The sequence below is a fragment of the Asparagus officinalis genome, chromosome 3, assembly GCF_001876935.1.
Source record: "Asparagus officinalis chromosome 3, Aspof.V1, whole genome shotgun sequence".
In the NCBI taxonomy this organism is placed as follows: Eukaryota; Viridiplantae; Streptophyta; class Magnoliopsida; order Asparagales; family Asparagaceae; genus Asparagus; species Asparagus officinalis.
This window is the reverse complement of record NC_033796.1, coordinates 91,472,711-91,479,374: the sequence shown is the minus strand read 5'-3', so window position 1 is coordinate 91,479,374 and position 6,664 is coordinate 91,472,711. Positions and strand designations below refer to the sequence as shown.

Sequence of the window (6,664 nt, the reverse complement as noted above, 5' to 3'; positions counted from 1 at the left end):
CTAGAGTTTCAAGTCCGTGATCATATCTGAAGACCGCACTAACCAAAGGCATCAAGAGGTGGAAAGAAAGACATACTCTATTCGAGATATATTTGTCCATTCAAGATCTTGGAGAGGATTAGACTTATTACTTATCGCCTAGCTTTGCCATCAGACTTGGCAAAGATTCATGACGTCCTATGTCTCAAATATGAAGAAATATGTGCCAAACCCAAGACATATCATCTCTCATCATTCTCTATTTGATATCATGTCCCCAAGATATAATTTTGATGATAACAATTTATTCATTAATTATATTACTGTGAATATTATTGGGCACTAACATATCATTGCAGCTTTCAACATCAAATATGAACAAGTACAAAATGAGTTCAAGGTATCATAAAGTAAAAAAGATGAAGAGCTTATAAATCAATGTACATTTTATATTTTCTTTACATTAAAATTTTGTACAAGCCTTGATCACTCACACATACACATACATAGTGATTAAAACATACTAACACATGCTTAGTGTGTTGGTTAACAATAAAAATCTCCATTGTTAACCATTAGAGATTATAATTTATCAATAAGTCTAAAAATATCTATTCATCTTAGTTTTCACCACTTAGTAGTCGACCAATGACTACTGGTAGTCGACTACTGAAGTTTAGATAAAAAATATAAGCTTCTGTCAAATTACAGTCTAGTCGACTAATGACTTTTATAGTCGACTACTTAGCACTTAGGCAAAATCTCAGTTTCTGTAAAGTTATAGTGCAGTCGACTACTAGACTATATAGTCGACTACTAAAAGTCAATTCAGAATTCTAACTTTCTATTGTTTACAGTATAGTCGACTACTACACAGTATAGTCAACTACTCAGCTTCGAATTTTGAATTCTAGTTTTTTACTTTACAGAGTAGTCGACTAATGACTATAGCAGTAGACTACTGAGAAAAATAATGAGTTTACTGAAGTTGTTTTAACTCAGAGTAGTCGACTATAATGACTATTAGTCGACTACTAAAACAGTTTTCTGACATTTTAATTTTTGAAAAAGTGACTATTTATAGCCGTTATGAGCATGTTTTTAGGGTTTGAAAAATTATCTTTTCAAGGGCTATAAATAGGCTACAGGTTCAGAAAATTGACTCACTCATTCCTATCTACAAGGTTTAAGTTTTGTGCATTTTCCAAGAGTAAAAATTTCCAGATTTTCACTAAGTGTTGAGAAAAAGCATTCTCTGAGTTAGCCTTTGATCTTCATTCAATATACAATCAAATTAGTCAATTTTTTGTAAGGACCATAAAATTTTAATACTAGTAAAAATAAATAAATAAATAAATTTTTCTAGTATTTTAAAATATTCAATTATTATTTTTAAAAGAGTATTTGTATTTTCTCGGTCTTCTAGAATTTTCTATGATTTAAAAATCTAATTTTTATATTTATTAATGATTTTGATAATTATAAATTAAATAGTTATGGTAAAAACTTTCAAATAAATAATTGTTTTATTATTGTTGTTGTTATTATTATCATTGTTAATTTTTACAAGGATTTTCCCTAATTATTTCTATTTTACCCTATTTATTTATTTTATTATTAATTAATCCTTTTAACCCTAACCTACCCAGAGTATATATATACCTCTCTTTCTCTCTGTCTTCCCCTCTTTTTACACAGCCGCCACACCCCTCTCTTTCTCTCTCTCCTCTCTTCTGGTATGTTTGGGAGTTCACTAGGGGAAGGGAAGGGAAGATAAACAAGGGGAAGGGAAGGGAAGGGAAGGGAAGGGAGGGGAATTGTAATATGTTGTTTGGGAGTTGAGTAAGGTGAATGAAGGTGAAATTAATATAACTTGTTTGGGAGTAATAACGAAGGGAAGGGAAGGGAAGAAAATATATGTAAATTTACACAAATGACCTTATACTAATAGCACGTGATCTTATCAAATCAATACACACAACTCAAATTGATAAAACACACCGATGAATATCGCTGTAATAATTCGCAAATGGAAAATACTCTCTTCATAAGTAATAAACCATAAAAAAGACAGATTTACTGCATTCATGTCTATTTGAAATGGTTCATCTGCAAATGCAACTAAATAAAATAAAGATCCTACAAAATCAATCCTCTTACGCTATGTAGCACGGACACGGATCCGACACGGCCATCCGACACGCCGACACGAGGCAAGATGGGAATACAATATTAAATAAATAGTTGTTATAATTATTGATTAGAGAAATTAAAATTATACAAATTTTTATGCACATAGAACATGTGGCATACAATTTAGGACGAACGATACCGATTACCATATTAAATAAATAACTATCGACTAGCTCATTTGATCAATCTCATCTCACTCTCTCACTTTGTCGTTTTCTACGTGGTAGTAATGTACTAAACTAGGCCATTTCTTACTCAAAAAACAAGTTAAAAGGTAGGAAATTTTCACTTTCGAATCTGACAATACTCCTAGTTGGCCCGGCCCAATCCATTCTCCAAGAAACAACAACACCGCCGAATTGCTGCTGCCACCTGCGCTTTTCATTCACCGAGCTCGCTCGAGTTCCCGGGGCCGCAGGGCGATGCTGGTGCTCCGCCACTGCTTCGTAAGCTTAACGTACCCCTTCTCCCCTCTCTCGACCACCCTCACCTGGTTTCGATCCCCCAAAATTTTACCTTTTTTTAAAACTTTTCTATCCGGAAATTTTATTTATGTGGAAATGTTGTCGACACGGCGATCTTGTTTACGAAGGGCAAGATGGGAATTACAAATTTACTGCACTCCGACGATTCCCCCTACCCTCCTCTACCGCCCGAATCGGGGGGGGGGGGGGGGGGGGGGGTTTTACCCTCCGTTCCCCTTCCTTCCTCTTCTCTACCCTCCTTACAAAAACTCCCAAACAAGGTGAAAGATGCATTTCTCTTCCCCTCCCCCTCTCTACCCTCCATCCAAATAGGGCATTAAGTAAAACCCTCCGCTTCTCTCTCTCCTTTTTTGCTTTTGCGACTCGAGACGAAAATAAACGTAGCCCTAACTCTCGCATCAGCCGCCTCGTCCACTGCTTTCGACCACACCTCCCGCAACCAAATCCACATCCAGATTCGCTTCCAAGTCCTTCTTCAGCACTGCCACCTGCAGACCCGTCGCTGCTGTCCTCCGCCGCTCGTTGTCTTTATCCCCAAACAGCGCCATCACCCCCTCGACGGCAAGCATTTCTTATCCTTCAATTCTTTTATTTTTTTTCATGATCACTTATCAAAATTTCTAGCATTTTGTCGTAGAAAATATTGAGGCTAGATTTGTTTCTTTGGCTAATGGGAGACGAAAGTTCCTAATCTGTGAGATTTAGTATTCCCTTGTCTAGATTGTTGATGTGTTAAGATTACTGCAACTGGCAAGTTAGCTAGTATGGTCATACAAAATATGCAATTCCTCCAACTTTTGACTGTTTTCCTCTTAGTCTCTGTCCTTACTTTTGAGAATTCACTTTGACTGGCCTAACATTGCCACTAGAGATGAATATGTTCAGGTTGCTTATGTGAGTGGTACTATTATCTCGAGGTATGAATTATTTTAGGATCAAAGTGAATTAAGTTAAAAGTAGAAATTGGAAGTATGTGCATCCTAATATATGGCAGGACATGGAACTGCAGTCCTTTAGTAATGCTTTTGAATCTTTGATTGTGCAGTAGTTTGGTAGTCATGGTCCTTTGGCATGGCAAAGGCGGTCAACATTAGTTTTTCATGTGCCATAGTTATTGTGAATCGTGTTTGTAGGGTCAAAATTAACCAAACAGGCTCTAGCGTTTAAGCATTTCTCTTTACTTAAATATCTTTCTACGCACTTTTTATAAAGTACACGGTTATTAAGCAGGTGAATACTCAAAATTGTATAATTCGATATTAGTTGTTATTGTTAATTAATATAATATAGTGTCAAGTAATTAGTTTACATCGTAAGATCAGTTCAAGTGGAAATATATCAGAGTCCACAAATGGTAGTATTAATAGTTTAGCGAGTGGTTTACAGTTGCGATGAAATGGGTTTAGTATAGTAATGTTTCTATTTTGTCATAATGGCTCTAATAATATGTATTTACTGTCCGTAGATGCTGGGTCCTAGTGACCGGTGCCTTAACAAAAATCTTAACACATTATGTAAGCATTGTCAAAAAGAAAAGAAAAGAAAAGAAAAAGTTTATTATGAATTGTTTAGGGTTGTCTACATGTGCTCTCCCTTTCTTCAGCTTTATAGTGACCATGTTCTTTGGTAAATTATTCCTACCACGTCCTCTGTGTTGTCCAAGCTAAGCTTCAATTTGATTTGATATTTGACAATGGAAATCACCTGAAATGTCATGATTAGATTAAAAACCCGATTTATACATATAGTGTTTATCTTGCTTGATACTGTGTTGACATGCATGACTTTATGGAATATTATTGCTTGATCACCTAGTTATTATCCAATAGGAGAGACCGTGCATGAAGACGACTCCTGTTAAAATATGATTTATAAGCGTGTTTTCATAGCATGGCTATGCTCTCGATATCGATATCCCGATATGAGATTTCCTTGGCTATTACTATTATAGCATCGACTAGACGTTGCACCTTTCTTGATTGGACATGTTCTGGATCACGGTTATTTTCATGGTTTTACAGAAGTCGTTTCATGGTAACACTATGGTTAGTGCACAACATTTCATGCACAGTCACTTAAAAATTTAATCGATAAACATGGGATTTATAAAGGGGAATTAGACGGAGAATATAACATGTATATAAACGGGTATATGCGTATTCCTGATATCCTGAGTTATATGTACATGGGCCAAAGAGCCAATTCCTGACTTGAAGCCGTGTTCCCGGGACGGGTTACGGGGAACCGATTTATATACATGAAAATATTCTTCTCTAATTCAAATAACATGTAAAAATAAGAATAATGTGTTTTTATGCTTTGTGATAGATTTGGCATGCACGGTATGGACCTGGATGAAGTGTGGATGTTGTATATTTGATATTGTAGTGTATAGAATTTTAGGAGTTAATATTTAGAGATTTACAGTTTGAGATATATGGTATATACGAGGGTTTCCTTGTTTGGATTATTCCCTCGACGTACTCATCTCTCATATTGTGGGTTTCTAAATCTTACCTCATTTTAGTATAGGGTATAAGAAGTATGCTTTATGGTAGACCTTATTTGATATCTATGTTTAGAAAGTTCTTTAATTGAGTTGTCATGTTTAGAAACTTCCTTTAGCATGTAATTGACATCCAAGTTTAGAAACTTTCCTTTATCATCTTTAATTGAGTTTTCATCGTATTTTGGTTTATAAGATAGGCATTTTCTTTTATCACTGAAAATTTAGAATTTATCTTTTCTTTATATCTACCACTTATACTTACACGTACATAATTTCTTCATTTTACATGCTTGCTGGGAGTTTTCTGACTCCCCTGGGGTTTGCATGCCCCAGACTTGGGAATTGTTCTTTCTTCACAGGACCAAGAGTACTTTAAGGATTAAGACCAGCGACAGTGATCTCTTCTCTCTCTCAGCTTCAGTTATTGAGTCTTTCTTGTAATCACTTGTGGTACTTCAGACTAAGATGTATTTTCCTCTTTCCTACTTTGAAGAGTTGTAGACATGTAAGAGAAATTTGTCTTTTCAGAGTTTTCTTTATCTATTTAGTTCCTTTGCTATTTTAGTTACATGTTCTATGTAGTAGTTCTTTTGGTAATATACCTGTATACAGGATGATCCAGAGGCGTGAATGTAACCTATGGTTGCATTGCCGACTAACTCACGCTCCAAATTATCACGTTTTGGACCCGGGGCGTGACATTTTTAGAGATTCAAAATGTTCCTAAGCTACTGCTACACATCACAATATACTTAAGGCTTATAGGAATTAAGTTGTAACAAGACAAGTGTTCTCACGGTTGTGAGAGGTGTAATCTCTTGGTGAAGAGATCATGTGCAATTTGTAGGGACTTGCAAATTAGTCAGGTTTGCTGTTTGGTTTTGTAAGTTTTTCAAAATTATAGTGGAACTCTCAAGTGAAATTTACTTGGGGACATGATGTACACTTGGGAGGTGGAACCAGTATAAAATTATGTGCTTGTGATTGTGATTTTCTACTATTATGCTATCTTTTTTGCAAATTATAATATTCTTTGCATAAATTTTTAAAGAAATACTATTCACCCTCTTTTAGTGTTTATGTGTGATTAGATCAGATCCTACATTTGGTATTAGAGAAAGGTTGATGAAATGACATCAACTTCCGACTCAAACTCAAAATTTAAGGAATGACATTCTACAAATCGTCCACCAATATTTGATGGACTAAATTATAATTATCGGTAGTATCAGATAAAAATCTATGTCCAATCAATTAGCTATGAACTTTGGAACATTGTGGAAATAAAATACGAGAAGCCAACTACTCCTTTCATGGAATGGACTACATCTCAAAGAAACAACGCAAATTTGGATTCTAAAGCAATGAACACCTTGCTCTGTGCTCTTGACAAGAATGAGTTCAACAGGGTGTCAATGGTCATATCTGCATATGACATTTGGCACACACTCGAGGTAACTCATGAAGGCACAAGTAAGGTTAAAGAATCAAAATTTTT

General features: G+C 35.3%; 1 long non-coding RNA gene across 2 annotated transcripts; it reads left to right on the top strand.

The window, feature by feature from the left end:
• LOC109834470 lies at positions 2,327-5,736 on the top strand. Of its 2 annotated transcripts, none has more exons than XR_002245583.1 (2): positions 2,327-2,629; positions 5,500-5,736. It is a non-coding gene; the product is annotated as an uncharacterized LOC109834470 (long non-coding RNA). The 2 variants fall into 2 exon arrangements; XR_002245582.1 differs by lacking the exon at positions 2,327-2,629 and adding an exon at positions 3,233-3,574.